This window comes from Bos taurus, chromosome 23 (assembly GCF_002263795.3).
Source record: "Bos taurus isolate L1 Dominette 01449 registration number 42190680 breed Hereford chromosome 23, ARS-UCD2.0, whole genome shotgun sequence".
Classification (NCBI taxonomy): domain Eukaryota; kingdom Metazoa; phylum Chordata; class Mammalia; order Artiodactyla; family Bovidae; genus Bos; species Bos taurus.
In genome coordinates, this window is record NC_037350.1 from 48,191,960 (window position 1) to 48,214,245 (window position 22,286).

Genomic DNA, 22,286 nt, shown 5'->3' on the forward strand with positions numbered 1-22,286 from the left:
GTAAAGAATCTGCCTGAAAAGCTAGAGACTCAGGTTCAACCCCTGGGTCGGGAAGATCCCCTGGAGAAGGGGATGGCAACCCACTCCAGTATTCTTGCCTGGAGAATTCCATGGACAGAGGAGCCTAGCATGGGGTCACAAAGAGTCGGACATAACACTTTCCCAAAATCATCCCAGCAGGGTCCCTCTGACTGGTTTGGCCTCTACTTGAAATACAGATTCGGACTCTCTTCAAAAAGGCTGACGTTAAAACCGACCAGCAAATTGAACTCTGTCTGCTTTGTTCAGACACCTCTGAGCTGCCCCGATCTGCTGAAGGTCTGCCCTGCCTGCGTGCCTTGCCTTAAGGATGGGAAGTGAGAGGACCATGAATGCCAGGTGTTGCCAGGGAGGAGCCGGCTGAAAACACCTGCAGCCGTAAAGACCCGACTGGAATGGCTCTTCCTGCTTTCCCCAAAGGCAAACCAAGACATCAGGAAAGCTGGGGAAGGGCCCTGATAGAGCCCAGTGGAGGGCCTTCCCGGGTGTCCAGTGGTCTCTGCTCCCAGTGCAGAGGAAGATCCCACATGGCGCGTGGCGCAGCCAAAAGGAAAAAAAAACAAACAGGGTGGAAAGAGTTACCAGCGGGCTGGAGGACCGCTGCTCTGAACACAGACGTCCTCTTTTCCTGCTGCACCACGAGTGCGTGGAGCTCCGCCAAGATAACAGGACAAAGGTTAAGGACGGCTGATAAGCTGAGCCAGAGGTGGAGGCTGAGAGGCTATGAATTTGCAAAGCTAGGAGGAGCAGCCCCAGGAAAGGAGAGGGACACGAGAGGTCCAGACATCACTTGCACAGCGAGGGGGCTCCGCCAGCTAGCTGAGTGAAGCAAGGCATTTTCCAAGAGAAGTAACCAGCCAGAGGAAACGGGTCGAGATGCACGTTTTGAATTCAGACAGATGATCAGTGGTTGCTCCCCACGCACGGCCCACCGTGGCCGGCCACCCCGTAGGCCTTGTGGGCGGCACAGATAGTGGCTGTTTCAAATAATAGAGCACCGTGAATGTGGTGAAAACGCAACTCAAAAATCGGGCCAACCAGGGCCCCGATTCCATTCAGAATTGAAGACTCTTGTGGGTGGGGATGCCAAGGTGCTCTCCTTTTAGAAGAGACATATTTCCAGCTCCCGGGGCCTCTGAGAGATTCCAGAATCGGGCACAGGTTTTTAGACTGCGGAAATGGCAACCTACTCCAGTATTCTTGCCTGGGAAATCCCACAGACCGAGGAGCCTGGCGGGCTACAGTCCATGCGGACTCAAAGAGTTGGACACAAGTGAACGACTAAGCATCCTGGAGGGGTTGACAAACTAAGCAGCCACAGCACTGGGCTCTGACCACAGGTCGCAAGGCTTCCTGGCTGTTGGTGGAGAAGGTTCTCTGGGGGAGGTAAGGGGGTCCATCATGTAACTCAGGGTCTCCGGGACCTACCTGGCACCTGCCACGAAAACCCAAATGGCAGTGAATCCGGAAGTGTGCTGGGCCCCTAGATCAGGCTCAGCACACCTCTCAGGGTCCCAGTCAAGACATTTACAGGCCCCAAGAGGTCCCCTCCAGCTAAAATCTGTGCCTGCAAAGACAGAAGTGATTTGAAATTGTAACTGGCTGTGCAGAAAGATGGTGCAAGGAAAGCAGCCTTGCCGTGGTTATTTCAGTCTAGTACCCTCTGGGTGGGCTCGGCTGGTTGACCAGGTTCCACACTGTCCAAACTCCCGTTGCAGATGCTGTCAGTCCCTCGCGCCTGGCTGCCTCTGCAATAGAACATTCCCAGCCCGGACGTGAAGGCTTCCTCACCACTGCCCTCTGCGTCTGTACGAGAACGTGGTCCACAGATGCCCTGCAAGACAGCAGCAAGCCCAGGTCCTACCTCCAGTGTGGATGGGGGGAGAGAGAAAGGTAAGAGACACTCTTTCCTTAAAAGAGAAAGACGACCTAGAGCGAAGGTGCTACAAAAAGGCACAAACTCTGCTTCTGTCTCTTGTCAACGGACTCTAGACAAAGGGTCCAAACCCCCTGAGTTTCACCGTGTGCGCTTATAAAGACATATGATGACATGTAACATATAACACTGCGAGGACTGGGCTTCTCTGGTGATTCAGTGCGAAACAATCCTCCTGCCGATGCAGGAGACACAGGTTTGATCTCTGGTCCAGGAAGATCCCACGTGCAGCAGAGCAACCAAGCCCGTGCACCACAGCTACTGACCCTGTGCTCTAGAGCCCGGGAGTCACAGCTACTGAGCCTGTGCTCCAGGGCCCGGGAGTCACAGCTACTGAGTGTGTGCTCCAGGGCCCAGGAGTCACAGCTACTGAGCCCAGCTCATGCAACCACTAAAAAGCTCGCATGCTCTAGAGTCTGTGCTCTGCAACGAGAGATGCCACTGCGATGAGAAACCTGCACACGGCAACTGGAGAGTCGCCCCTGCTCGCCGCAACTAGAGAAAAGCCCATGCAGCAACGAAGACTCAGTGCAGCCTAAATAAATAAGCACAATTATTATAAAGAAAAGACTGCGAGACCCACCACTTTATTAGTGATGACGAGAAAACACCACATTTGCTGCTACTATTAAGGATGGTTTTATTCGAAAAACATCTGAATTTCAAATTTCAAAATTAAAACCCACTTCTCATCGTTTGCCTCTGTGTATATGCTCTCACTTGGCTGACAGAATCTGTCAGATCTCTGTGTAATGACAAGGGTTCGGATTCACAGTGTGTGTGTGCGTATGCTGTAGAAAACATAACTTCCCAATGGGGGCACTGCAAATTCAACCTATCCCAAACTGATCTCTTGGCCTGACCCCTGAGCCTGCTCCTTGGTGGTGAGGAACTACAATTTTTCCAGTGAAGCACATTTCTCCTCCCCGCAAAGTCAAGTCCTGCAGGCCCAGCCCAAACGGTCTCTCAAATTAGAGCTCACACCAAGAAAGCCCACTTCTCTTCGGTTTCTCCCAACCCCCTCTTCCCAGGCACGTCCTAAAGATTCGACAGAGTCTTCTTTAGAAGAGAGGTAGAAAATTCTTCTTGCCCCGTCCAGCCCAAACATCGAATTCCCATGTACCAGGCTGCCGCGTGGTAGCTTTGGAAACCTCACAAGTGAACAGAGCTGTTATGCATAACCAGCCTGTATTGATTTTCATTGCATCATTGAAATAAACTGGAGAATAGAATTTCATTAGTTTACGGTCATTTATAAAACTGCTTTTACTAAATTAGATGTTGGCTTTGGGCCACATGTGTACGGAGAGGCAGAGGCTAAGACAGCATTATAGAGCAGATCTTCTGATCAGTTACAGGGCATCGCACCATGTCACACCACATTCTCCTTGTGAAGACCCACAGAAGGAAGGTCTTGGTACCAAGGGAAAAATCGAGTTTCTCCTGCACAGCTGATTTGCTTTCACCCCACAAGGACCCTCTGAGTCTTACTGTCAATCATTTCCCCCATCTGTTTTGAGTGCTCAGAAGCCCAAAGCCAGCTCTGGGGCCCACGTCGAGCAAATGGCCTGGATTTCACAACATCATCTTGGGAATCAACCTCATCCCAAGATTCAGTTCACATCTCTACTTTAACCCAGTTCACCTCCTTATTTACTTTTCTTATATACTTTTCTTTAAAATATGTTTTAATTTTTTTCCCTTCCTTCTTTATTTTTACCACCTTACTGATTTTTACAATGAAGGAGACCCGGGTTCAATCCCTGGGTTGGGAATTCTTTCACTTTACTGATTTTTAAATACTGTTGTACTATGCATATTTTTACGATTCCCTTTTTGGAATGAAGGGCTTCCCTGGCAGCTCAGATGTTAAAGAATCTGCCTGCAATGCTGGAGATCCAGGTTTGATCCCTGGGTTGGGAAGATCCCCTGGAGAAGAGAACGGCTGCCCACTCCAGTATTCTTGCTTGGAGAATCCCATGGACAGAGGAGCCTGGAGGGCTACAGTCCATGGGGTTGCAAAGAGTGAGACACAACTCATTGAGCTTTTTGGGAATGAAGCGAGGTATATATGAATTTGCTGTTGTTCAGTTGCTCAGTCAGGTCTGACTCTTTGCAACCCCATGGACTGCAGCACGCTAGGCTTCCCTGTCCTTCACCAACTCCCAGAGTTTGCTCAAACTCATGTCCACTGAGTCAGTGATGCCATCCAACCATCTCATCCTCTGTCGTCCCCTTCTCCTGCCCTCAATCTTTCCCAGCATCAGGGTCTCTTCTAATGAATAGGCTCTTTGCATCAAGTGACCAAAGTACTGGAGCTTCAGTTTCAGCATTAGTCCTTCCAATGAATATTCAAGATTGATTTCTTTTAGGATTGACTGGTTTGATCAACTTTCAGTCCAAGGGACTCTCAATAGTCTTCTCCCACATATATGAATAAGCACCGATAAATTGGGTGAAACTTTAACCTACTTCAAACCAAGTTTCTCCTTGAAGACACTGAGCCAAAATCAGTCACAGTCATTTGTTTTCAATGGTCTATATTGTCAACTACATTTCCAAACACACGTGCGCAGTTACATAACATTACATGCTTCCAACTACCCACTTTGAGAGTGTTGGTTTGCAGGGGCTGTCCTGGGATTAGAAAAAAGGAAGAACTCTGGGTGAGCCACATATGTTATCTTTACTCTTCACAAACACCTATGAAAAGCTACTGCCAAGTGAGAAAACTAAGGTGCAGAAAGGTGTCATAATTTGCCCACGGCGACACAGAGGGTAAAGGTGGCACCAGCTTCAGAAACCAGGCCTGTGCCACTCGAAAGCTCTTGGGGGTAGGTTCATCTGGTGAAAATTCAGGGAGCTGTCCCTTTATGCTGTGTGTGCTCATCTTTTTTAAAGAAAATTTTATTTTTAAAAACTTTTTTTTTATTTTAAAAAGTTCCTTGAAATATAGTTGGTTTATAATGTATGAATTTCTGCTGTATAGTAAAGCAGTTCACTTACACATGTGTCTATTCTTTTTCACGTTTGTTTCCATTACGGTTTATCAACGGGTGTTGAATATAGTTCCCTGCGCTGCACAGCAGGACCCTGCTTATCTGTGTACACCATCCTGTGTGCACGCTACACTTCACCAAAATGCTGCAGGCGAAAAGAAAAAGAAATGTTGAGGAGTACAGAAAAAGGCCCTGGGCTCGTCTGTATCTCAGTGTGAAGTCGGGGTGACGACGACAATGTGACAGAATTTGCATGGAGTAGAGCAGAACACAAAGCCTGGAGTCACAGGCCTGGGCCCTGATGTGACAGCCTTCACTGGTCCCCACTGGTGGGGTCATTTTTAATGAATGAAACAGCCAACTTAATGAACGGGTTCTTTCTTAGGTCTCCTCCACTCACAGGCCTGTTCTCCAAGGACACCGGGTCAGAGGGAGGCGTAAGTTACAGCCCACACTTGTATGTCTGAGGCCTCGATCATAAGGTCAGGGGCCTAGAAGATTAAAAAGTAATAAAGATGTTCACAACGCCATAGTATCTTTTTGTTAGGTTTTCTTCTTTTCCACTGAAAACCTGTATAAGCAAATGAATATCCATAAGGAGATTTCCCACTTTGCTGGGTGTGGACCTCTGCAGCAGGCCTGGGGATATTTCAGAAGAGTCTCTCCCGTCATCCACCCACCAGGCTCCTCTGTCCATGGGATTCCCCAGGCAGGAATACTGGAGTGGGTTGCCATTTCCTTCTCCAGGATATCTTCCCGACCTAGGGATTGAACCCAAATCTCCTGCATTGCAGGCAGACTATCGCTGAGCCATCCAGGAGAGTCATCATACGATTGATTAGAAACAAAATAATTTTATCAGCAGCCTAGATAATTCATAATAAGGAAGGTAAGCCTGCCTTCCAAAAGAAAGCCCTGCCATATGAATCATTTTGAAGTTGAAATTCTTAGGGCTTATTCATAACATGATTCAGCTTGATGAGAGCAGTGCCGGCATGAAATGGGATCAAGGAGGCAGAAGGAAGGTACTGTGGCGGGTGCAGGGAGCTAGGTTCTAGACTTGCCACTAGCTATTACCTGGAGCGAGTCTCTCAATGCGTAAGGTTTTTCCTTCCCTTTTCAGCAACAGGGAGAAATCGAGCTGGATGTTTTCATGACCAAACACTCTATGATCCTAAAGAGGTTCAAACATAATCATATTGAACGCCTACGTGCGTATGACACAATGCCAGACGCTGAATATCCCTTGGGAAAATTAAGGAGCGCTCTCAGGACACAGAGAGCCGCCCCACCTCTGCCCAGTGTGAACACATGGTGTACTTGTGGGCAAAGCTAGGGTGGTCATTCAGAGACCAGTTCTGGGGGACTTCCCTGGTGGCCCAGTGGTTAAGAATCTGCCTTGTAATGCAGGGGACCATGAGTTCAATTCCTGGTCCGGGAACTAAGATCCCACCTACTGCGAAGCCACTGAGCCTGCACACCCCAACTAGAGAGTCCATGCACGGCAACAAATGATCCCGCAAGCCGCAATTAAGACCTGATGCAGCCAAATACATAAATAAAAAAATATTCAACAAAACAAAACCAGTTCTGGGCCTCCAGTCCCTAGACCTCCCTCAGTCTTGTTATGAACCTGGCCATCATCATATGAGCTCTGAAGGATTCTTACCTGGCCCAGGGGCCAGGCAGAGACAACAGAACCAGGGGACAAAGTGGGGAGGCCAGGGAAATGACGAATGACATTATAAGCCATGGAGAAGATCTCTCTAAAACTCAGAGTGATCTTAGGGACTGGGCTGAGTGGGTCACTATCAGATGGATAGTAATTGTCCTCTAGAAAACAGAAAATCCTGTTTGAGGGTACAGTGGCTCCAGGCTGTGTTCTGGAGAGACACAGGCACTGTCTGCCTATCACAACCTAGGAGCTATGCGACCACGGGTGAGTTTCTGTACGTCTCTAAGTCTGTTCAATCAGTGGTCACCTGAAGCCGATGAAGAGGATTCTTGTGAGGGACACGTGAATAATTACCTGTAAACACTTAGCACAGGCAACAGCTTGACGGACGGAAGCCCGCTATTCCACCCCGCCATCCTCTCCTCTGTCCTCGGCCGCTAAGAAGTCGCGAGCCCATCTGACACACTGTACTTCCCTGAGTGAGCCTTCCTGTCCCCAATCCCTTCCTCAAGCCATGGGGACTCCAAACGCTCTGTAAGGACTTGCTGAACAAATGGATGATTCAAAGGCACGGGACACAGTACGAAGGCACGATTCTGATCCAACTGGACACTTCGGGTCCATTTCTGCTGGAGTCCAGCTTATTTTATAAAAAAGAAAGGGCAGGGTTTTACTTTGAGGATCCACAAAGACAACGACAGTTCCCCATCGGAGGTTTGCTGTGCGCTAGGCTCAGTCGTGTCTGACTCTTTGGACCCCATGGACTGTAGCCCGCCAGGCTCCTCTGTCCATGGAATTTTCCAGGCAATACTGGAGCGGGTTGCCATTTCCTCCTCCAGGGGATCTTCCTGACCCAAGTCAACTCACGTCTCTAGCATCTACCTGCGTTGGCAGGTAGATTCTTTAACCACTGTGCCGCCTGGGAAGCCCTTCAGATGTTTGAGCAATTTATTTAACCTCTCCACGCCTCCGTTTCCTGTTCTGTAAAATGGGGCTAATAATGGTAATTTACTTATAGGCTTAAACATCAAGTGCCTGACACATGGAACCTAAGAGGTGTTACTACCCTATATTAAGTCTCTCTGAAATTGTCCATTAAACGTAGGTGATGAATGAAAATCTGAGCCCACCATGCCATCAGCGCCGTCACCTGGTCACACACCATCTGCCTGTTAGCACCACCAGAGAGTCATTTAAAACATGCAAATCCCTGCCTCCTCCTCCTCCTCCTCCCCGCTGTCTTCTTCCCTTGGTCTAGGTCAGGCCCAGGAATCTGCATCTTCAGTAAACACCCCAAGTGAGTGAGTCCCAGAAGATAATCACTGAACCAAGAGACACCGCCTGGAACATGCTAGAGAAACCCGATCAGACGCTGGGTGCTTCCCCTCTCCCTCCAAGAGACGGATTTATGGTTTGGGTAAAAACCATTAAGAACACATTGGTTTTCTCATGGGTTTCACTTTGAGTTTCTGCCTCCCTGTGACGCAAAGTGAAATCATACAGAGTTTGGGGCTTCACCTCCCACGTGGGGCAGATCTACCATGTGACCAGAAGGCTGAGAACTGAAACCAGAGGCAGGGAAGCTGAAGGGAACCTGTGTGAATATACATATATATTTACATACACACGCACACATGCATATACACACATATATTTATATACACATACATACATGCATATACATATATATATATATATATTTTTTTTTTTGCTGTTGTTTAGTCACTCAGTAGTGTCTGACTCTTTTGTGACCCCATGGACTGTAGTCTGCCAGGCTCCTCTGTCCGTGGGATTTCCCAGGCAAGAATACTGGAGTGGGTTGCCATTTCCTTCTCCAGGGGATCTTCCCAACTCGAGGACTGAACGCACGTCTCCTGTATTGGCAGGCGGATCCTTTACCACTGAGTATATATACATAGATATATGTATATAAATTTTCTCTTTTCTTTCTTTTTAAAAAAAATTATAACTCCTCAGAGACGTGTGTGACATGTGACAAACGGCAAAAGAACAATGTGAGTTTTCATCCAGAGAGCTGTTCCTTTACAGGATGTGAGCTGAGTTGTGAAGCTGTGACTCCAATCCCAAAGGGTGTGGCATCTTTAGGACAGAATTTAGGGGAAAGGAAACCCACGAGGGTCTCAGGCACATGATCAAGCTTGGAACTAGAATGATTTCAAAAACTGAAAAGAAGTAACAAAACTGAAAGCAGCCTGATATGTAAGACAGAACGAACCAGCTTTCCAGAATGTTTGCATGGGTTTCAACAACAGATGTCAGTGGGATACAACACTTTAAAATTGTGCAAAATGGGAAAATGTTCAATCCTGTGAAACCAAGGGATGTGGGCAGTCACCCAGACAGAAGAGTCCACATTTCTTGTCTGCTCCAAGCAGTGTCTTATGCAACACGAGCACTTCATACTTCTTCATCAGAGATGACCATAATCGGCTCACAAAACACACTAAAAAACACCACAATATTGTACACCCCAGAAAAGCTTTTAAAATACCATTTACAACAGTATCAAAATGCTTAAGGTTCCTAGGAATATTATTACACGTATTTCTATACATCATGCGTGTAAATAGCAACGTATTTTATATACTTTTTTCTTTTTGCCACACCACTGGACATGTGGATTCTTAGTTTCTTAACCGGGGATGGCACCCACACCTCCTGCATTGGTATTTTGTGTGTTTTATATACTTTTTTTTGTTTTTTTGGCCACACCACTTGACAGGTGGATTCTTAGTTTCTCAACCAGGGATGGAATCCATGCCTCCTGCATTGGAAAAGCAGAGTTTTCCCACTGGACCACCAGGGAACTGTTATATATCGTTTTATACAGACTATTCTAAAACTTTCTTGGCACACTGAAAATGATATAAATAAACACATTTGGAAATCAGTGCTCACGTACTTATGCAATGCGTACTTACTGCATGCCAGACAGTATTCTAAGCATCTTCCACATATTACACACAACACGTTTAATCATTCAGTCCTCTCCATCACCCTGTAGGCAGGTACTGTTAGGATCCCTAGTTTACAAATAAGGAAACTGAGGTTCTTCAGGGCCTTGTGGCCAGTGAAAAGTGGGGTCAGGGTCTGAACCCAGGAAGCTGAGTGCCATTCTTGATTTATTTTTATTTTCTGTAATTTTGGGCACACTTCTTTAAAGACTACACACCGCCTTTTGATGTGGTGGGCTCGCTATTGTAAACATGTCAGGCCCACAGATTCAGTGCAGTCCTAATAATAACTACACCAGGTTCTGTGAGGGAACCTGCTCTGTTTCTAAAATTTATATGGAAGGGCAAAAAGCCACGAACACCGAGACATGCTTCATGGGAGCCCATGCCCTTCCAGGCATCAGGAGGCTGTGATAACTAAGGGGGGTCGACAAAGAGACCGGTGGGATGGAGAGGAGAGCACCGCAAGAGACGGGCACAGATGGCCACGTGGCTGAGGACGCCGGCGGTCGGTATTCCTGGCTATACGCACGCACAGATAGACAAACTGCACCGGCGCAGCCAGGTATCCCTTACGACAAAAAATGGCACACTCGCAAAACTCGCAGACTTGCAGATGACTGAATTACAACAGAATCACATGTGAAAGGCACAACTCTGAAGAATACAGGAGAATAGCTTCATAAACCTGGGATAGGGAAGAATTTTTTAAACAAGATAGAAAAGTATTGATCATAAAGGAAAAGACTGAGAAGTCAAATAATGCTGAAATGAAGAGTTTGTGGGCTTCCTTGGTGGCTCAGTGGTAAAGAACCTGCCTGCCAATGCAGGAGACACAGGTTTGATCCCTGGTCTGGGAAGGGCCCACGTGCTGCAGAGTGACCAAGCCCGTGTGCCGAAAGGGAAGCCACCACGATGAAAGGCTTGTGCATCGCGACTAGAGAGCAGCCCACGCCACAGCGGAGACCCAGAACAAGCCAAAGTAAGTAAATACTTAAAAAAATTAAGAGCTTGTGAGCATCCAAAGGATGAAGTAAAAAGACAAGTCAAAGTAGGAGAAGTTATTTGCAACACCTATAATCGAATACAGACTCCTTCTGTATGAATAGAATATATAAAGAAAGTCTATACATTAACATATAAAAGAAGTCTACAGATTAGGAAGAAAAAGACAATCCATAGAAAAATGGGAAAATACTTGAGAAAAAGGGTGTCAAAATGGCCAATATAAGCCTTATTATGAGTCAGGGGAAACAAAACCAGAACAAGGCACCAGTTCTTACTTGCCAGACGGGCAGACATGACGTCGGACAACCTGGTATCAGAACTTGGTTTCTGGTGAACGTGTGGAACAGTAAGAGCTCCGTTCACTGTGAGAAGAACAAACCGAACCAAACACTTTGGAACACAGGTTGGAATTACAGTGAAGCTACAAAATATCAAACGCTTTAAATACAATTAAAAATACAAATACCCTGCAACCCAACAAATCCACTGTCCACACCACATGCATCCCAGGAAACCTCTGCACAACCGCACTAGGAAATGGCAACCCACTCTAATATCCCAAGGACAGAGGAGCCTGGCAGGCTGCAGCCCATGGGGTCACAAAGAGTTGGGCAGAGTCAGGGACTAAACAACAATAAATAGGAGATATATAGATATATATATGAATGTCCTTGATAGCCTTTGTAGTAAGAGTCAAAGGCTGGAAACAGTTCAGATGTCCATCAAAAGGACAGCAACCCTGAACAATGACAACGAATGAACCACAGGTACAGGCAGCAACGTGGTTAAATCATGAGATTATATCATTGATGAAAACAAACAAGTGTAATATACACCTAACACGTGCAAAACGAAATGATGTCGTTTAAGGATAACTACACAGCTGTAAACTTTCTATGGCCAGAAGAGGGACGTGGTTTTAAAACAGAGGACGTTCGAAGGCCACATTCTATTTCTTAAATCAGGATGGGGGTTAGTGCACGTCTACTTGCTAATTAAAACATATATAGCTATCATTTTTTACACTCTTCTGCGTATATTATCTATTCTCTAATTTCTATCTTCTTAAGAAGGTACCTACGTCCTGAATAGGAAAAGAGGCCTGCTTTTTAAAAAAGAATAGCACATCACAAGCAAACTTTCAAATATAAAAAATATACTTCAAAAGATACTCCATTAAAGATGTAAGACTGCTCAATTGTGAGGAATCCTAAATAGAAGTAACACGAGCTGACTAAAGCCCGACTATACACTACTACTTTTATAAAGTCACAAGGTGATGGCTGATCATGAACGCGGATGCTGGATGATGCGACACGCTGGAGGAATTACCATCAAAATAATGAGAAAGGAGGGAGCAAACGCAGAGCAAACACCTGACAGTGGTTTAGGCTCATTTAAAGGCGAGCTGCAACATTGAAATATGCAAAACTAATCTTTTGAATGATTCTTTTATATTTCTTCATCTTTCGCCTCTAAAAGAAAAGAAAATTCAGAGCCTTTACCCAAACCGAAGATCTTCCTCTCTGACTGAAACTAAGTACAGAACTCAGTAGATGGTACCAGTTACTTCCCCAAATGTCTAAACGCACACTCTAACAGCAGCTAGACTTCTGCTCAGCTGAAGTCTTCTGAGAATGGTTCTGCCTTTGTTTTTACTAGCAGGCCACTTAAATCCTACCCACTTGTTTAGCTGCAAGGATTGAAACAAAATGTTTGCTGGCAAAACAAACACTGGTTTTTAAAATTCTCCACTTGGGCTGCTGGGTAAAACACTTGTTTACCGACACAAATGTTTTATTTGGAAAACGCCTGCCGGTGTGGACGCTTTCCAAGAAAAGCACCAGGATGTGCTAGGATGGTGATGTCACGCCCTTGACAGAAGTTGGCATTTTAGGGTAACTGCATAGAGTTTACCGTCAGAGAAGAGAACAACGATAGGACAACCAGCCTTTTCTTATTTTCTTAAATCAACCCCCAAGGCCTAAAACACTCTTACTGGGTCCTGAAATACGCCAGTTCAATCCCCACGCCTCAAAGCTAATCTTTTCATACAATCAAATTAGTTTTATAAGTGACATAGTAAAAATAATTGTTATTATCACCATCATTATTATTATTTTAGAGCTAAGCCTCTCCCTTTCGATTCATTCATTCCAGGCCTTCTGGCTCCCCTATGTGACATGGCATGAAAAACTCTTATCTCTTAATAAGATACACTAGAACCCTAAAATGCCACTATGAACCACAAAATAGAGTTGAGTAGGGGCAAGTCTAACTTGAAAACCATCCAAAGAGATCTACTTTCTTATGTACCCAAAGAAAACAACCCCAAAGACAGTCTTGGGACCCTGTGGTTAGTTTCATATGGAGGCTCCGGTAAACATTACTATTGACCAAATAAGATTCGCACCCCGCCTCATCCCACCCAAGGAAGCTTAGGAATTATCATCGATATTTTCTTGCTAAGGTTAGGCACCAAGAAATAAAACAGATCATTGCTACAGTTCCTAATAATGGTCTCCAAACTTTTAAAAAATACATCTTCCATCTTTAAAAGACACTTCGCATATATCCAAGCATATGTATATTTTAATGTATAAACTATATACTACTATTAGGCATTATAAAACATATATAAAAGTGGACAATGCAGAGGTCTTGATAGGTATTTCTCTAAAGGAAACGCACACTGGACCAACAGGCTCGTGAAACGACGCTCAGCCATCAGGGAACTGGAAATCAAAGCCAGAACACACCACTTCAGATCCACCAGGGAGGTTACAATAAAAAAAGGGAAAATAGTGGGCCTTCCCTGGTGGTCCAGCAACTAAGACTCCGAGCTCCCAGTGCAGGGGGCCTGGGTTTGACCCCTGGGCAGGGAACTAGATCCCTCATGCCGCAACTCATGGTCCGGCATGCTGCAACTAAGATGGAAGATCCTGAGTGACGCAACCAAGACCTGGAGCAGCCAAACAAATAAATTAATTAAAATACTTGAAAAAAAAAAAGGTGGGGGGTGGATAACAAGAGCTGGCAAAAATGTGGAGAAACTGGAACCCTCGCGTGTTGCTACTGGGGATATAAAATGGTGCTGCCATGGTGGAAACCAGTTTGGTAGTTTTCCAAATGTTAAACATGGGGCCACCACATGGCCCAGCAAGTCCACTCCTACACACACGCATACATATGCACACACATATACCCCAAAGAACTGAACCCAGGGTGCTCACAGCAGCATGATTCAAACTAGCCAACGTGGAAGCAACCCAAATGTCCATCACCGGATGAACGGATAAACAAAGCACAGTCCACGCAGACAATGGGATATTATTCAGCCATGACAAGAAATGAAGTCGTGGCACATGATACAGCATGGATGAACTCTGAACACTTTATGCCCAATGAAAATAAGCCAGACCGTCAAAGGACATATATTGTGTGATCCCACTCGTATGGAGTATCTAGCACAGGCAGATAGGAGACAGAAAGTGGATTCGAGGCTAAAGGTGGACGTGGGGAGTTATTGCTTAACAAGTGCAGGGTGTCTGTTTGGGGTCATGAAAAACGCTGGAAGCAGACCATGGTGGCCGTTGCTCAACGCTGTGAATTAAGTAATGGCGCTGGATCGCACACTTAAAAAGGACCACGATAGCAAACTTCGTGTCTTTCTTTTTTACCACAATGTTAACAAATGGGAAAAAAAAAAGGACAAGCTAAAAATATATGAATGACTGAGGTTCTATTTTCTTCTTAAATTCCAGTGGGTGGGTCAGGGGTAGGGGCAGAGCCGGAGCAAGAATTAGTGAACTGCACACGGGGTAGAGGGGATACCAGGGAGAGAATACATGGGAAAGCCTACAACTCAAAAAGAATCATATTTTTAATCCTGAAGGAAAGAGGACCCTGTTCTGTAGCCTTTCCATAGAACTAAACTGCAGACCACCCGTGAGCTCTCATCACCCTCACCCCACACACCTGGGCACCGAGTCACTGCAAAAACACCAGGAAAACTCTCCTCACTCCCCTGCAAAGCGCCCACTGGGACCTAGCTCACTGGGTGCTGGTTCTGCCAAACAGACTGTGCCTTTTCCATCGCTTTATAGTCTCAGGTGAGACCCAAGTCCTTTTATACTCCTTCTCAAAGCGGTTTTCAAAGTCATTTCCATAATTCCACCCCGCCCCCCACCCTTTGGCTCAAGAGGATCAATCATGGGCGAAAGTGACAGAATAATAAAAAGATTAACAGCTCGACATCAAGAAGCAACTCCCCTGCCCATGCTGGACGTGTCAAATACGAGGCTGGCCGGCAACCAAGGTAATCAAAAGGAAAACACACACAAGTTTGAGGGCTGGGCTGACATTTCAGGAGGCTGGAGGCTGGAGGCCCTGCTCAACTGAGAAACGACAAAGCAGAGGGCACAGCGGCGGAACAGTACCGTTCTGTACTCACACGCAGCACAGGGCTGTCCTGCGCTCACCGTCACAGGGTTTCAGCGTGAGACGGGCACCTGCCGATGGCTGCATTATTCCCTTTAAGAGCTGGAGTATTTTTCTAGTAAGATGCAAGAACTCAGCTTTCAAAGCAAACTCAGAATTGAGCTATGCTAGACTCCCAGGACCATCTGAACTTTTATTTTCTGTAGATTAATGATGGAGCAACATGAATTAACTGCTGCTTTCCTTTGGCAACTCAACTGAAACTCGTGGCTTCAGAGACAAACATCTTCTAAAACTGCAATACGAAATCATTAACGCATACCTTCAAGTCGCTTGAGTCACTGTTATTATTATTATTATTGACTGTTACTACTTGAGTAATAACTCCGTGACTCCCAACGTAATCCTTAGAGACAGCTCTCATCTGAAAATTGTATTTCTATACCATTAGAGCACAAAGTCGTTAAGCATCTGTATAAAGATTGCTTCTAAACCGAATTCAGTAAATCACAGGGGAGGGGGGCAGGCATGGGCACAGGATTGTAAATATGTAGGTATCCACACAAAAGAAACCACCTTCCGAGTGCTTGGTGAAACCCTGCCGTTGCTTGTTGCTGGTACCACAGGAAAACCTACCACTGCTAATTCAGTCCTACCATGAAAACTTGACTTTTAGCAGATGAGTCCTCCAAACCCAGAGACATATAGGAGGATTCTTGTTTAAAAGCATTCCGTTTTGGTTCCAACACTGATATTGTTTCAAAACTCTCTTCTCAAGGCCCTCCAGCTTGCTGTATTTAAAAAAAAAAAAAAAAAGTTGCCAAGCTGGTTTTAACACATCTTCTCAGGACTGATAAGCAAAAGTTTACTAAAGCAGTTTTGAATAAGAAACTCAGAGCCATTCTCTAAGTTTTCTCAAATTCAGCAGCACTTTCTAAATGGAGGGCTGGTAAACAAGTCCTACATTTCCAAGGCTGGAAATGAAAGCATCTCTCCTTTGGTAAAACATGAACCCATAGCTTCTTTGGAAATGCAGCTGACATCCTGTTGGACTGAGCAGCTTCAAACCTGTTTTGTGGGTATTATGAATGAGTGCAAACAGTAAGGGGTTGTGAAAATAAATTTTCTAAAGGAAAAAAAAAAGCAGTGAACTGTTACTAGTTTGGGGTTGACTAAGAACTTCCAATCTTTTTGCAAATCTCACCTATTTAACCTTAAAAATTTCATTTAACCATGTAATCACTGACACGCTCAAACACTTAGAGCTTCTTGCTCACTAAGAAGTTTTTTGGCGGTTGATACCCATATTTTCATAAATAATAATAAGATACAGGTCACTCGGAAAACTAGAGTAACAGCAGTAAATATTACCCACTCCTCGTGTGAATCAAGAGAGTGCAAAACATATACGAAACTCTATACATGCCACAGAGTATGGGGCAAAGTTTGGAGGAAATTGTGTAAATTATCAATAGATTCTGTAAATTTTCACTGGAGCTCTTTCTCTCGTTCTACACTCAGAGCTTTAAGGAAAATTTAAAATCGGTGTATCAAGATGCTAGCCCCATTTTTGGCTTCTTAAAGAAATCTCAAGTAGAAAACTGCCGCTTCCCCGCCCCCCCCGCCCCCCCCCCCCCCCCCCCCCCGCACTCTAACTTCACAATTAGTCGCTGAATAGGATGCTCTCGGGCAAGCCCATCCAGCACAAGGGCCACCCATCTACCTGTCACGTCTCTCCTCTCACCCGAACGCTCTAAGGGTCTGCGTTGTACACCATCCTCTCTCACAGTTTCCTGGGTACCCTGGGCTCCATTTTTCTGACATTTTTAGAACACTCCCTTATATTCTAAATGACGTTCGAGACCTCGGTTTTACTGCATAACAATGTGAATATACTTAGCAGTGACTGAACTGCACACTTAAAAATGCTGAAGAAGGACTTCTCTGGTGGCCCAGGGGTCGGGAGTCTGGTTGCCAGTGCAGGGGACACGGGTTTGATCCTTGGTCCCGGAGGACCCCACGTGCCACAGGGCAGCTAAGCCTGTGCTCCACAGCTACTGAAGCCCACAAGCCCCAGAGCCCGTGCTCTCAAGAAGAGAAATCCCCGCGATAAGAAGCTTGCCCACCGCAACTAGAGAGGAGTCCTCACTTGCCGCAACTAGAGAAACTCTGAGAGCAGCAATGAAGACTTAGAGTAGCCCCAAATAAACACATTAGAAATATGGATGAGAAATATGGCTAGTTTAAGCTCTGTACATGGAGGGAAGTGGGGAGGGGACACTGCCCACCCCCCCAGTTTCCACCATCAGTTTTCATGATTAGCGTCTGCCTGCTAGTCCACCGGACACCTAACAATATGGACGTGAGAATTTCTCTTTATAGCTTTTAAACAAGGAAAAAAAATAAAGAGCAAATGACAACTTGCACCCAGATAGTCAGCACCTGATTACCTGAAAGTGACAAAGTGCTGCTGCTCAAAAGGGCAGACACTGTTTTTTGTGACAATAATGCAAAGAGATGGTCTTCCAAGGTGGCTCAGTGGTAAAGAATCCACCCGCAAGGCAGGAGACTTGGGTTTGATTCCTGGGTCAGGAAGATCCCCTGGAGAAGGAAATGGCAACCCACTCCGGTACTCTTGACTGGAGAATCCCATGGACAGAGGAGCCTGGTTGGCTACAGTCCATGGGGTCGCAGAAGAACTGGATATGCTGAGCACACATGCACGCAAAGTAATCAGATATGTAGATAGACAGGTATTCCTTGAAAAACGTGTTAACGGCCATCGCCTTTTAGAAGTCCAACCCCAAATTTCAGACTATCCATTTCTTGCTAGATTGCTTCTCTCTAAACTCTGGCCTGGTGTTGAGAGCCCACAGCTTGCCTCGCCTTACCTCTGACTACCCAGCTTCCTGAAAAGGACCAGCCAAATGGTTGCTCTTGAGAATATTGCCAAACACCACGCCCCGGGTCTGTGTATCCAGAGGCACAGGAAGTGATCTGCCTGGGGCCCAGTTTATTGCTTCATCTCAACACACTTTGATGGACGGAGTTTGAGTCAGCTCCATACATAGCGCGTCACCCCCAACCTCCTTCCTACCCAGCAGGACAGAGTTCTTCTGACACACCCATCCAGGCTTCCAGACCCCCTGCTAAATTTGGAAAGCAGCAGGTCCTGTAGATATCAAAAACCTCCAGTACTGTCTATCACTGGTTATCCATCAGATACCAAAGCACAAGAACAGGTTGAAACCAACCCATGAAAAGGAAGAACTCCCGCTCTCCCGGAGAGAGACGGGAGGCTTTGCGGAGGTCTCAGACTGAAGAACACACCGGCCCTGGCACTGGTTCCCCAAGACGAATCCACATCAGAGTGGCCTATGACACCTGCAGAAAACGCAGCCTGCTGGCCCAGGAGGTTCTGATTGGGTGCCTGTGAGGTAAGACCCTGATGCTGGGAAAGACTGAAGGCAGGAGGAGAAGGGGACGACAGAGGATGAGATGGTTGGATGGCATCACCGACTCGATGGACATGGGTTTGAGGAAGCTCCGGCGGTTGGTGATGGACAGGGAAGCCTGGCATGCTGCAGTCCAGGACACGACTTAGCGACTGAACTGAACTGGGCCGGGCTGGGCCCCCTGAATCTGCTGAGCAGGGTTGGGAGCTGCTGGGCAAGGCCTTGGGTCACAGCGATGCTGGTCCAGCAGGCTGGCTCTAACCAAGCCTCAGGAATGATCCAGCAGACCGGCTCTAAGAAAGCCTCGGGAATGACGGCCTTCTTGTGCTCTACAAGGAAGGAGAAGCTTTTGGGGGGCTGCATGGCTTGTAGGATTTTAGTTCTCCCAGGGATCGAACTTGATTGTGCCCCTAACAGAGTCCTAACCACTGGACCACTCAGGAATTCCCAGGAGAATTTTGAAATGTATACATATGTATGTGCATATATATTGGGTTGGCCAAAAAGTTCATTTGGGTTTTTCCATAAACAGGGCATGTGAAAACCTGAATGAACTTTTTGGCCAACTCAATATATATAATAAGTTCTAATAGTGAATGTTCCCTAAAATGTGTCCTTTGCTACCATGTTCAAACTCAGGACCAATAATCACCTACTTCTATGTAGATGACTCACACCTCTACTTTCGGCCGAGACCCATCCACCCTGCCTAAGTCACCTAAACCAGCTGCCAATCACGGCCTCGAACTCCACTTCTGAAATCAACCCTTCAATTACCTGAAACACTGGCTTCCTGTTCCAATTTCGGTTGATAGTACGACCTGCCAAGGCATCTGGATTTAAATCCTGGGTCATCTTGGATGCTTCAAGTTCACATCCAAACACTACAAAATCCTGGCACTGTTCCTTTTCCGACTCACAAAGCGCCGCCCTTACCACCTGGCCCACAGGACACCACTGTTCTCCAGGCCACGTGTCCCCGCGGACCTGGACCCTCATGGTCCCTAAACTCCCACTGCAGCTGAACTCACAAGATTAATCTTCCCCCAGTGATGCCTCTGACCATGTATTTCCCTTGCTCAAAATCCTGTTTCAATTCCCCTCTACCTGCAGATACAGTCCTAACACCAAACCTGGTCCAGGTATTCCAAGGCCTTAACCTCTATCATACTGGGGATTCCCTGGTGGCTCAGACAGTAAAGAATCTGCCCACAGTGTGAGAGACCTGGGTTTGATTCCTGGGTCAGGAAGATCCCCTGGAAAGGGGAATGGCACCCCACTCCAGTATTCTTGCTTGGAGAATTCCATGGACAGAGGAGCCTGGCGAGCTACAATCCATTGGGTCACAAAGAGTCGGACACGACTGAGGAACTAACAATACTAACCTATCATTCAAGTGACAATTTCATGCTCCATCAACCTCCAGCAGCAAAGCTAATCTAGTCAAATTCCCCCAACGTACCTTGCAACCTCCTGCCTCGTGCTTTATCTCCCTTCTCCCACTAGGAATGCCTTTCTCTCTCTAGCTATAAAAATCGTACACATCCTGTAAGGCCCAAGTTCAAGTTCTACCCACTCCCTTGGGAGCACTTCCTGATGGCTGCCACCTCACAGCGACCCTCCCAGGGCACACCCAGCACCCTGCCACATCTGAGCCTCTGCTAAGTAAGGGTGTGTCTGCTCCTTTTTACCTTCCCTCTCACCCTCTGCTCTCTGCCCCTCCCTAGCACTTAACCACTGACTTCTCATCCACAGTCAGTTGTACACTAGCTGTCTGGCCGCATCTCCTTGAAAACAAGCAAACCCTCATTCTTATGAAGAAGCAAGACCTGTTCACTGCTAACATGTAGAGAAGAAACAGAAGAAAAAAAATTTTTAAGTCTCTCATTACTGCACTTCTCAACTCACTTAACTTTCATCTGTGAATCTGTCATCTCTTCTTACCCCTATAGGCACATAGTTATTTACTGGTGTTTTAATTTAACCCCTAAAGCGTTACACTTCTTATATTTGTCATCTAGCTGTCACCCCTAATAGGACATATTAGACTTGAGTCTTTTTAGGAACATGGATATGACTCTCTGTAATCTTCACAGGCCTTAAATTATGGTTCTAAACAAAGTAGGTAGCTAAAATGTTTAAAGCATATGTTCATTGAAAAAAAAAAAATTCTGCGGGTGCATTTGCTATAAATGCATTGTCCAAAATAATCTACGTGAAAATCTGCTTACACATAGGCAATTTCTTGAAAATTGGACCCCCCTCAAATTACTTAACAAATATCTTAAATATCCAAGACACAATATTGAGGACTCTATTGTTGCTGCTTTCTTAACTGATATTCATTAATTCAACTTGCTTTATAAATCTGAGTTATAGCTAAAATGAAGATCACCCTGTACAGAAACGTTTAATGAATGCAGAAGAAATTGAAGAGGGGGGAGGGGGGAGACGGGATGGGAGAAAAGAGGAAGTTGGCTACTTCATTTTCTACTTAAAATTTCAATTCAGTTCCATAGCAACAACGCCGGTTTGCACCAAGATTTGAAAGTCTCATTATCTCACACAGAAGGAAATCATGCTAAGAGGGTGACAAGATCTAAGATCATATTTTTTCACGTTTCCAGAACGCAAGACTATTTAGCATATGGAATTGGTTCCTTTCCAACTTCAGCTGTTCTACAGTTCAGGAAAACATCATAAGTGAAAATAAAGACTTTCGCCCTTGGAAATGAAGATCCTCTACCTAGAAAGCAATGGAAAAAATCCAGTCTGTCACCCCGAGCAAACCACCTATTATTATCTTAATCCCATTTTACTGATGAGAAAACTCAGCGAAGTTAAAAAAAATATAAAAGAAAAATAGAGTTGGGATGATTAGATCTCCATAAGTTTTCACTGCAAAATAACCCCTTTTATACATAAATGTACAATTCAATTTACAGAAATTCAACTGATCAGTTTTTGCTTCCTATGAATAAGGATTCTTTAATGCAAACTGCATCACAATTTTTAGGTTTCTTTATCACTAGTTCCCTGGGAAACAGAAATTTACATTGGTTGCTAAGTCAACTTTTCAGATAGCCCTTAAGATCTCTTTAAAGGGTAATGCGACCTTTGGGCTTCTGAATAAAACTCCAGCAGTTTGTTGGGAGTCTGAAGCTTCATGGCTCTTTGGGCTCTGCTTCAGCCCTACCCTGCACTCTGTAATTGAGGTCCCGGGACAAAACCAGCAGAAGGGAAAAAATGCAACAACTCCCTGGAAGGGTGCTCAAGAAGACTTTGGACTGCAAACTCCACAACATTAAGCTTCATCTCTGCAGGCTCATCGTTTACTATTATTTCTTCTTGACTCTGCTTGTGTTACCAGCATGCAAAGCCCATCACTTTAAAATCTGGGTCCTCCATCTCCTGATCACGTGCTTGGGGTTTGAGGAGCCCCTGAGCTCCAGAGGAAACTTAACTGGACTGCTCTCACTTCTTCTGCTTTGAGGAGTTTTAATAAAGGCCTTTTCATGTTTGCTTCTCAGGCCTTCCCCAAATACAAAACTGTCAGTGTCCCCTGCCCCTTCCAAGTCTAAGATATCAACTTCAAACCTTTGTAGCGACTAAGTGAGCGTTTGTTAAGAACTTGGGTGAATTTATGGCAGCCCAGGCCTGTGTTTGGGAGAAGGCAAACACCGCTGGATTTATGTTCTCTTGAGACGGTAAAACCACAAACACGAAGCAGGGCAAAGAACCCATCATCCTCTCCAGCTT

The 22,286-nt window shown here is 45.7% G+C and overlaps 1 protein-coding gene across 1 annotated transcript in view; it reads right to left on the minus strand.

The window, feature by feature from the left end:
• Positions 1–22,286, minus strand: part of RREB1 (ras responsive element binding protein 1) — a 166,905-nt gene that overhangs the window by 143,587 nt on the left and 1,032 nt on the right. The window lies entirely within an intron of this gene.